This window comes from Peromyscus maniculatus, chromosome 8 (assembly GCF_049852395.1).
Source record: "Peromyscus maniculatus bairdii isolate BWxNUB_F1_BW_parent chromosome 8, HU_Pman_BW_mat_3.1, whole genome shotgun sequence".
In the NCBI taxonomy this organism is placed as follows: domain Eukaryota; kingdom Metazoa; phylum Chordata; class Mammalia; order Rodentia; family Cricetidae; genus Peromyscus; species Peromyscus maniculatus.
In genome coordinates this window covers 69,496,625-69,507,404 of record NC_134859.1, presented here as the reverse complement: position 1 = coordinate 69,507,404, position 10,780 = coordinate 69,496,625, and the positions used below count along the sequence as shown (strand labels likewise).

Sequence of the window (10,780 nt, the reverse complement as noted above, 5' to 3'; positions counted from 1 at the left end):
TTAGATAAACACCAATAAATAATTGGCTACCCAGGAGAAGTAAACTAAACCTTAAATGTCCTTAAAAACTTAAAACGCTGAAACTGTGAAGTGTTGGAAAGTCAAACCAGCAGGTGCATTTGTGGACCTCTGGACCGGTCACCAGTTTGGGTTTGTTAGATCAAGTAAGGTACCCTTTCCTACTGAGGACTGAGCAACTCAGGAACATAACATTGATGGAAAATACTAGAAGACAACAGGATGCAAGCGCCATTCCTTCAGTGAGTCCAGGAGTGTGGAAAATAAGTCAGAACCCCAAAGGTCCGTGATATAAAATGACTATTTGTCTGAAGTTAATGGTGGACAGACATCTACATCCGGGTCCCTCCCTTTCCCTCCTCTGCTCTCCTATTGCTCTTTCAGGCTCTTCTCAGCACTCTCCTGGACCTCTACTGTAGCTTCAGTCTCTGCTCTGCTCTGCCCTGCCCCCTCACCTCTTAGACACTGGTTCAAGGTCCCCAGGTGCAGGCAGGGAGTGGGAGGGAGGACAAGGGAGAATGGGAGGAGAGAAGAGGAAGTGAGGGGGTTTCTTCTGTGCACAGATTCCTTGTCACAAAGCAGCCTCTATATTATCCATGTCTGTGCTTTTGCCTTGGAGACAGCAATGTGTTGTTTCTTTTTTTAATTACCTTATTGACAAAAATTTTTTTTCACAGAATATATTTGGATGTTTTCCCCTCCCCCATTTCAGGCAAGATCCTTTCAATCTCCCTATCCACCCAACTTTGTTTTTTTTCTCTTTCTCTGTAAAACAAAATAAACACACACAGAAAATTAACTTCTTCATGTTTAATGTTTAAACTGAACTCTGACAGGACAAATGAATAATGAAATCTGGTCCACATACATAATGGAATTTTTTTTCCAGCCTCATGAAAAAGGAAATTATAAAAACTTCAGGAAATTGGTGAGACATAGAAAATACTATGTGCGGTAACCCAGGCTCAGAAAGTCAATAGAAGGGAGAAGTTATAGTTCTATGTGCATCAAAGGGGTTTGGCACCGGATGTATTTGAGGGGACACAATAAAGACATTTCCTACATGACCTACCTATAGTATGGTTAAAGTTTTATTGAGAGTGAGAAAACAGCCAGAGGCTTCTGGGGGAGTCCAGAGCAAAGAGAAAAAGAAGTCAACTGAATATGGCCAGCAGTCTGGACATGCCCAAGACTTTCTTCAAGAGAGGAGAAAATAGCAAGGTATAGACCACAGTGAAAATAGCAGGGGATAGACCACAGTGAGAACATTGGGAAAATAGCAGGGGATAGACCACAGTGAGAGCATTGGGGAAATAGCAGGGGATAGACCACTGTGAGAGCATTGGGGAAATAGCAGGAAACAGATCACAGTGAGAGCATTGGGGAAATAGCAGGGGATAGACCACAGTGAGAGCATTGGGGAAATAGCAGGGGATAGACCACTGTGAGAGCATTAGAAAAATAGCAAGGAATAGATCACAGTGAGAGCATTGAGAAAATAGCAGGGGATAGACCACAGTGAGAACTTAGAAGAGCAAGAGCCAACCTAGAACAGTGAGAATATCTAGATTACAAGAAGAGTGAGTAGCTGGGGAGAGGGAAGGGCCAGGAAACTGGTGTGGAGTCTTTGAAATGTTTAACAAGTACTTGGGGGTAGGGACTGAGGGAGCCTGGAGACTGGCATGGGCCTTGATGCTGAAAAGTGCCACTCATACGTGTTAATTGGAGAGCCATATGATTTTGCCAGAAGTAAGGAAATGAATCCTTTGGTTCACAGAAACTGGCTTCACAAATTCCCCAGGAATGTTGGCTTTTATCTAATTGCCGGAAATCCTCCTATAGTCATATATTAAAGCAGAAATCTTGGATATCCTTCCACTGATGAGTGGAAGCAAAAAACATACCTCACAGAAGTGGGGAAGAGCATTGAGCCTTAATGTCAATTAAGCATAAAAGAACACAAGGAGCTGTGGCCCTGAATCCAAGCACAGAGGCAGAGCAAGACAGAACTCTGAGTTCAGGCCAGCTTGATCCACATTGAGAGATCCAAAACAGTCAGGACTACATAGGGAAACTCTGCCTCGAAGAATTTAAAAAAAATATGAATAAACAGAATTAAAGCACACAACTTACATCTCAGAAGTTTAGAGACAGAGGCAAATGGATCTATCAGAGTTCAGGAACACCTGGGCAAAAACGACTACATAAAAAGACCTTGAAACAAAAATAAATTTTAAAATTTGGGAGATCTGAAAGTTTTCCTAGGAAATATGATTAGATTGATAGAAAATTTGAGGCTAAGCAATAAGAGTATTAAAATTTAGCTATGAAAAAAGAGGAAGACAAATATTTAAACCAAGGTGATTTCCTATAACCTCAAATATTGATGCTTCCTTTTTAATTTGTTTTTTTTTTTTTTCAAAGAGTCTCATGTTGCCTGGCCTCTAACTCCTATGTAGCTGAAAGTGACTGTGGTGATATTTTGTTTGTGCGCCAATCAAAAAACCATGACTGATGTTGAGAGGGCTGATCCAGTCACTAGTTCAGCATTGAGGCCAAGGACTGTTGGCACATAACTCTAATCCAAGACTCTGGAAAGGTCAGGGTGGGCTTGGACCACACCCTTAATCCCAGCACCAGGGAGGTGGAGACAGGTATATAAGGCAGATGGAGACCGGATCTCAGCTCATTTAGTCTGAGGATTCCTAGAGACCGGATCTCACCCTTTCAGCTGAGGACTAGAAAAGATAGGTGAGAGTTGGCGGTGGGTTGCCCCTTGGACTCTCTGAACTTTTGGCATTTGGCGTCTGTGGTATCTGGCTCCGGGTTTTTACTGTTCAAACCATTTAGAACTGGTGCTACAGCTGGTACCCAGTGTGGGGCAAGAACCCAGGACCCGGACATAAGAGTCTCACACTCTACCCCAAGAGCTAGCTCTATTCTGAGGCAGCATCTTTGAAGACAGGAGATCAATCAAGGTCCCGGGGTCTACTTGAGACCCAGCTGCAAACATCAGGGCTCTGAGCAGGGCCTGGCCCACAGAATCCTCTGCCAGCATGCCCTGTGTGCACTATAAATTTTCCTCTAAACTCAACTACGACATGATCATCTTTGATGGGCTCCAAATCTCCCTCTGCGACTTAAAGAAGCAGATTATGGGCAGAGAAAAGCTGAAAGCTGCCAATAGCGACCTGCGCATCTTCAACGCAGAGACGCAAGAAGAATATACAGATGACGATGCGCCAATTCCTAAGAACTCATCTGTGATTGTCAGAAGAATTCCTAGTGGAGGCGTTAAGTCGGCAAGTAAGACACACGCTCTAAGTGGAACTGGACCAGTGATGGGAACCACACAGGCAACCGATGACTCTTCTGCATCCATTTCTCTGGCCCAGCTTACAGAGACTGCCAATCTGGCTGAAGCCAATGCTTCGGAGGAAGATAAAATCAAAGCGATGATGTGGCAATGTGGCCGAGAATACGACCCAGGCAGTTCCGTGAAGAAACCTCTGGGTCCACCACCTCCATCTTATACCTGTTTTCGTTGTGGTGTCCCTGGTCATCATATTAAGAGTTGCCCAACAAACGGGGATAAGAACCTTGAATCTGGCCGGAGAATCAGAAGGAGCACTGGAATTCCTACCAGTTTTCTGACTGAGGTGAAAGATCCTAACACGAAAGGTGCGATGCTCACCAACTCTGGAAAATACGCAATACCGACCCTAGATGCAGAGGCCTATGTGATCGGGAAGAAAGAGAAGCCACCCTTCTTCCCAGAGAAACCGTCCTTGTCATCGTCATCTTCAGAAGAAGAAGAAGAAGAAGAAGAAGAAGAAGAAGAAGAAGAAGAAGAAGAAGAAGAAGAAGAAGAAGAAGAAGAAGAAGAAGAAGAAAAAACACCTATCCCGGAGGAGCTCCTGTGCCTCATCTGCAAGGACATCATGGTGGATGCTGTTATCATTCCCTGCTGTGGAAACAGGTATTGTGATGAATGCATTAGGACAGCACTCCTGGAATCAGATGAACATACATGTCCAACATGTCATCAGAACCATGTTTCTCCGGATGCTTTAACTGCCAACAAGTGTTTACGACAGGCTGTTAGTAACTTCGAAAATGGAACTGGCTATAACAGAGGACCTCGCCAACAGTTCCCTCCACCCCCACCCCCAATACCACCACCAAGACCACTCCTTCAGAAGAGCCCCCAGCCTCTGGCGAGAACTTTGTTACGGAGACAGCTGGATCCTCTGAGGATCCCAGTGAAGTCTTCCTCAGCTCTCCCAGCTCCCTCTGTATCTTCGTTAACTTCAAGTCCGGCTCCCTTGGCACCCTCTGTGCCTGGAACTCCATCTTCTGCCCCAGCTCCGGTACCGGATTTGACTGCGACAGTGTCTATCCCAGTCCATTCGGAAAAGTCAGACGGCCCTTTTCGGGACTCGGGTGATAAATTATTGCCAGCTGCAGCGCTGGAAGCAGAACATTCTAAGGGAGCCTCCTCAGTTGCCACTGGGGCTCTTACTCAGGAAAAGGGTCTATGTGAAACCCTGTCTCAATTTTAAAAAGCACAAAGTTAAACAGACCTACTTAGTGATTAGTACATTCAATTACTATTAGTGCCCTTTTTGCTGTTAGGTTTTCTGTAAGTGCAGTGTAGAGCAATTCAGTACCATCAAAACTTAATTTAGAGATTGTATTGGACCTCAAAATCTAACCTGAATATCTAACCCCATTTTCTCTTAGGAAAACACAGTTCAACTGAGACTTTTATTACACATTGCACCAGTTCGTGAACAGTATGGCCTGGGCAAAATTTAAAGTTACTATTTCTCTTCTCAGGTTTTCCAGGCGAAAAGATAAATGGACCCTTCAGTCAAGCATCCCACCCCTCTGTCCCTGGAGCTGGTGTGCTGATGACATTCCAGGGATTCAGCAACAGAGTGATCACCTCCCAGGTAATTTCACTCTGGCTCCCTGTGTTGGTTGTTATGACTATGTTCAAGCCTCCTTGCTTGAACAGGGCTCAGTGTTGAAATCTATCTCCATGGTTCCTGCACTGGGATTGATGTTCGTTTACAGGTCCCTAAATTAACTTTGTTTCAAACAGAAGCCAGTCCACACCATTATTCCAGCACATGCCTGTGCATAACAGTGAGATAGCACCAGTCTACATATAACATTCTGACCCAGGAGGATAGACAAAATGGACTTTCTCTCCAATGCTCACCTTCCAAATAGAAGGCAACAGTGTCACTTCAAATTCCTGTACTGGATACAAGATTTTCAAGAACCATGGGTTTACACTCTGGCTGTAATTGCCAGTCTATGCTCACCAGGGAAGCCTGGCCTGCCTTGTGGTCTCCTCTGAGGCATCCTCTCCCCATACCTGGAGCTCCAAGAATGTGCTCTGCTCCCTCCTTTGCTCTGTGGAGCCTTCCTTTTTCTCCATGCTTTCCCCAGTCTCATCACCTCTTTGGTGCTTCCTGATGTCTGACTTTTCCCATCTTCAGCATTAGGTCTCTCCCTTGCTCTCCTGACTCTTCTCATTCATGGACTTGCCCACAGCAAGCTTCTGATGCACCATGTTATGGAAAAGGCAGGGGTGTGTGTGTGTAGTTCCTTCCAAGGCAGAGCCTGAGTTTCTCAGTCTCCTGTGCACCTGCCGCCCTCTAGTTCTTGGATTATTGTTTGGTATCTGTGTGTTCACCTTCTGGGTTGTGAGGCAGTATGGGACTTACTAGCTGCTTGGTGATGGCTCACACAGTACATTTCTGACATTTTCCTTTTTAATTTGTATATTTATTTATTTTTCTAGTGGTGTCTAGAAAAGTGACATGCTCTCCAGAAGCCCTCTTCATGGAATTCTTCTCAGAACATGAAAAACATGAGGAGTTTCTTCATACAGAGGTGGGCTCACTTCGTCAAGGAACACTGGTCATCTCTAAGAGCTGGGCTTTGCGTATTGACTTGCCAGAGAAGCAAGAAGTCATCTTGGACGTGCTTCATATTTCTCAGGACAGTCTCCTGACCCTGCACAGCTTTATCCGGGGAGATGAGGAGTTGGAAGGCGACAGCACTGTTCTGACAGATCTAGGTGCTAAGTTAAAGAACTATTGTAAACAAACTGCGCTAACTTTAAAGCAGATGCTGGTAAATCTTGGTGGTTACACCGGGAACATAGGTTTTGCGATAAAGATAACATACTTGGGTCATAGGGCAGTGGCTCTATATGATTCTAGTTCGATAATAAGTTACCCCAGAAACTATTATTTGACAACCAAGACAGCAAGGGACCTAGTGAAGGCTCTTGCTCAAGGCTTAGGGGCAGCGTACCAAGGTAAAACTGTACTGATCAGTTTACCACTGAAATTTTAAATACGTGAAATCAGATACTTTACTTTTCAAGGAATGTCCTAAATCATGTTTGAGACTGCTTGACATGGAAAATGGACTATGGTACAATGATATTTCTCGTTACATAACTGATAGTGTTCTACGATTCTATAAAAATGTGGAAAACGCTTCTTTGAAAAACTTCACAAGGTAGTGAGCAAATTCTAGGAAAGGGATTGGCCACTAGAGAAGGCAACAGTAAAACGCGCTTTAAAAATGTGTCCCTGAGCCGGGGATGTGGGCCATGCCTTTAATTCCAGCACTTGGAGAAAAGCTGGTCATCTTAGTCTACATAGAGAGCTCCAGGACAACCAGAGCTGTGAAAGGAGGCCATGCCTCAAAATAAATAAATAGTAAATAATGAAAGGACAAAAACGTGTCCAATCTGCATAGTCATCCTTCTTGCCAAGGAAATGCATGATGCCTTTAATAATGGAAGACACTCTTCCTAGAGATGTTAGTGAAGAAAATGATGAAGAAGGCAGTATAAAGCAACATTTTGTCACAGTGTTGCTGCTCAGCTGTGTGTGTTATTGCTGTTAAATCTGTGATTTTTATGTGCCAACGCCAGGAAGGACTTTCCACGTGTCCAAATCACAAAGGCAAGGCTCATATTATGGGCAAAATAAATGGAGACTGCTTACAGCAGTATATATTAAATACGGCAAGTTTCCAAAAAGGTCAAAGACACATAGAACAGGAATAAAATTTTTCATTCTGCCTTAAAGAAAAACAATGTTTCGGTTGATTAAAGACTTTAGAATGTCAACAGGTGTCAGGAATTAGACCATAAAAGTACTCTCTATGGAGCTAAAGCATGTGCTCCAGTTTCTATTTGTAACATTGTTCCTTTTTGAAATGTTCACATTGGTTTTACGAGGTGGATATTGTTCTTTTATGGTTCGATGTGTGTATGTTTTACATTCGAATTGTAGTATTGTTTGTGCTTTAGATTAATACCTGTAAAGGTATTTACAGCATTGAGTTTATACTCATGTATTACGCAATAATTTGAAATGTTGATGTTTCCTTCATAAGGGAAGTGATGTTCTCCTTGTACATCTACCTTTGTGAAGGATAAAGTTTCTCAACATTTGGATCCTAGAGGTGATTAGATATGTAGTGGTGACCTGTTGTAATTTTTCATGGAGCTCATCAAAAGACGGGACGGTTGACCATCTCGAGAATTTCTACATCACGGGCTTTGGACTGGGGCCTCATAGATGCCAGTCATCCTAAGCCATGTTTTCTGTTTCATCTGTTTCTTAATCAATACAATTTTTTGTTCAAATCTACTTCATTTGTCATCTATTTTTTCTTAGATCTTCATTTGTCTGACTACAATTCTGCTTACATCTTTCTTTCACGAAGCTTCATTGTTATACCTGGAAAGTTATACTTAAAAAAAGTTTGGGTGCCAACAAAATGTTCTGCCATTTTTTTATGTTTCAATATTAAGTGATTATTTCAAAACATCACTGCTCTCTTTTAAATAATTTTTTTCCCAGGATAATATGACCAGGCTTAGATTTTAGTGGTTTTGATTATTTGGGATTATGGTTTTCCAAACTGTGGCTCAGAGCTTTGAAGACCAAGGAAGTAAGAGGACATGTTAGCATGGCGGCATGGTTTGGTCTTTTCCTCTCATTTTAATATAAAGAATGAATAGGGCCAGCCAGACTGCTCAGTGGGTAAAGGAGCTTACAGTCAAGCCTGATGTTTGAATTTGATTCCTGAGACCCACATGGAATAAGGACAACATTGACTCCTCCAACTTGTTCTCTGGCCTCAGTGTATGCCATGGCACACACATGGGTATTTGAATACACACTCAAATGAAAAAAAAATAGATGTATTTTAAAAAAGAAATAGGTTCAAATGTGGTGGTGCACAGCTGCAATTCTGGCACCTAGGAGATAAAAGTGGGATTGGATTTCAAGGCCAGGCTTAGCTACATAATGAGTTTGAGGCTAGAATGTGCTGTATAGAACACACACACACACACACACACACACACACACACACACACACACACAAATGAACGCATAAAAATTACTCAAACAAACAAAAAAAAGAGAATAGGGTTGGAATATGGTGACAACCCCTCCACCTTACTTTGTCATACATTAAAGCAGAATCCTTGGAAATCCTTCCACTGATGAGTGGAAACTGAAAACATACCTCACAGAAGTAGGGAAGAGAATTGAGTCTATAGAATCTCGGAGTATAGGGAAGAAGGATAGAAAAAGGATGGGTGTGGAGTACGAAGACCTTGTGGGGAAGAAGTTCTAGTTTTCTGTAGCACTTGTGGCTGCACTGAACAGTTTAGTAAGCATTTCAAAATAGCTGGGTACAAGAGGATTTTGTAGGTTCCAACCTGAGGTTCAAAGTGATGAAAAAGATAAATACTGATCATTATACATTATATTCATACATTGAAATATCACATTAAACCCCAAATTGTGCAGTTATTGTATGTCAGTTAAGCATAAAAGCACACAGGGAGTGGTGGCCTTGAATCTAAACACAGGGGCAGAGGCAGATAGATCTCTGAGTTCCAGGCCAGCCTGATCCACAAAGTGAGTTCCAGGACAGCTGGGACAACATAGAGAGTCCCTGTCTCAAATAAATAAAATAATAAATAAAAAGAATAAAAGCACACAACTTTAACCTCAGCGGATTAGAGACAGAGGAAAGTGGATCTCTGTGAGTTCAAGGCCACCGTTGCCATCCAGGAGTCCCTAGTAAGACCTTGTCTCAAAAATAAATTTAAAAAAAGTTGGGAGACCTGGAAGTTTTCATAAGATATATGGTTAGTTTAATAGAACTTTTAGGCTATGCATTAAGAGCTTTTAAAATTCAGCCATGGGAACTGTTCCCTGAGACAGAGCTCTCCAGCACCCAATTGAACTAAGAGGTGAGTCTTTATCCTCATACTAGAACTCCCCAGCCCCTAGGCTCTTGGCCCAGGGGCATAACCCTGTGCCGCCACACCAACACCCATTTTAGTCCCCGTTACAGACCAGTAGGAAGGTAGACCTCCTGCAGATAAGTCAGATTACCACCATCCCCTATCTGACCCTGAAACCAAAAGCCCCACCTCCCCCAAATCCCACCCACCCTCCAAAACTTCTACTGTTCCATCAGACAGAGCCTGCCAGCACCCCATTGGACTAAGAGGTGAGTCTTTTCTAGGTGGGGCTCAGGGGCACAACCCTGCACCCCCACACCACCACCCATTGCAGTCCCAGTCTCAAGCCAATAGGTATGCCTCCTTCAGACAGGTTGGACTACCACCATTCCCCACCAGACCCTGTAACCTAAAAGCCCCACCTCCCCAAAATTCCACCCACCCTCCAAGAGACTGCAGCTGTTCCCTGAGACAGAGCCTGCCAGCACCCAATTGGACTAAGAGATGAGTCTTTATCCTCATACCAGAACACCCTAGCCCCTAGGCTTTGGGCCCAGGGCCACAATCCTGTACCCCCACATCACCACCCATTGCAGTCCCAGTTACAGGCCATTCAGCAGGCAGACCTCCTGCAGACAGGTCAGACTGCCACCATCCCCCATCAGACACTATAACCCACAAGCCCCACCCCTCCCAACCCACCCATGCACCAAGATTGCAGCTACTCCCTGAGACAGAGCCCACAAGCACCAATTGGACTAAGATCTGCTCCCTGAGACAAAGAGTCCATCAGCACCAATTAGACCAAGAGATCCCACTGGACCAACAGTATCAATCAGGCCAAGAGTGACTCCCTCAGACACAGACACTGCTTGCACCAAGTGGAGAAAGAGATGGGTGGATGCTAGTGGAGACAATAAAGAAGACACAAACTGAGGGAATACTGGAAGTGGAAAATCTGAGTAAATGAAACCACAGAAACCACAGATGTAAGCATAACCAACAAAATGCAAGAGATGGAAGAGAGAATCTCTGGCATTGAAGATACGATAGAGAAAATAGATTCATCAGTCAAAGAAAACACTAAAGCCAACAAAGTCATGACCCAAAATGTCCAGGAAATTTGGGACATGAAAAGACCAAACCCAAGAATAATAGGGATAGAAGAAGGAGAAGAATACCAACTCAAAGGCACAGAAAATATATTCAACAAATTCAGAGAAGAAAACTTTCCCAACCTAAAGAAGGAAATGCCTATAAAGACACAAGAAGGTTACAGAACACCAAATAGACTGGATTAAAAAAAAAAGTCCCCTTGCCACATAATAATCAAACCACTAAACATACAGAATAAAGAAAAAATATTAAGAGCTGCAAAGGAAAAAGGCCAAATAACATATAAAGGCAGACCCATAAGAATAACACCTGACTTCTCAATGGGGACTCTAAAAGCCAGAT

At 43.3% G+C, this 10,780-nt stretch overlaps 1 pseudogene; it reads left to right on the top strand.

The window, feature by feature from the left end:
- Nucleotides 1-3,359: 3,359 nt before the first annotated feature.
- LOC143266778 (E3 ubiquitin-protein ligase RBBP6 pseudogene) lies at nucleotides 3,360-4,561 on the top strand (annotated as a pseudogene).
- Nucleotides 4,562-10,780: the final 6,219 nt, after the last annotated feature.